The following is a 334-nucleotide window of genomic DNA, read 5'->3' as shown; positions in this document are numbered from 1 at the left end:
AGTTAGGTGGGGCGAGGCCCAAAGGCCTGGTTACCCGCAGAAGAATTGAACGGAAAGGGAACTTAAAGAGATCACTCTGTATTTTCTTGAGTCTGGCTAAGATTTCCCTTATTGCAGCACAAAGACCCATTTTCCCCCTGACCATTCTTTTTTCTAGGCTAAAGGAGCTTTCTTATTTTGGTCCAGGAGTTCAGTTCTCAGCTCTTACTTCCTTGAAATTCATTTTAGAGCCCCTATCTCTGAGAGTTTATGATAATAAGAAAACCACCACATAGCAGCAGAAACTATGCTAAGTGCTTTACAAATTTTTTTTTTTTTTTTTTTTTTTTTTTTT

This window comes from Neophocaena asiaeorientalis, unplaced genomic scaffold (assembly GCF_003031525.2).
Source record: "Neophocaena asiaeorientalis asiaeorientalis breed wild unplaced genomic scaffold, Neophocaena_asiaeorientalis_V1.1 scaffold1, whole genome shotgun sequence".
Classification (NCBI taxonomy): domain Eukaryota; kingdom Metazoa; phylum Chordata; class Mammalia; order Artiodactyla; family Phocoenidae; genus Neophocaena; species Neophocaena asiaeorientalis.
The sequence above is the reverse complement of the archived record's forward strand: the minus strand, read 5'-3'. Positions refer to the sequence as shown.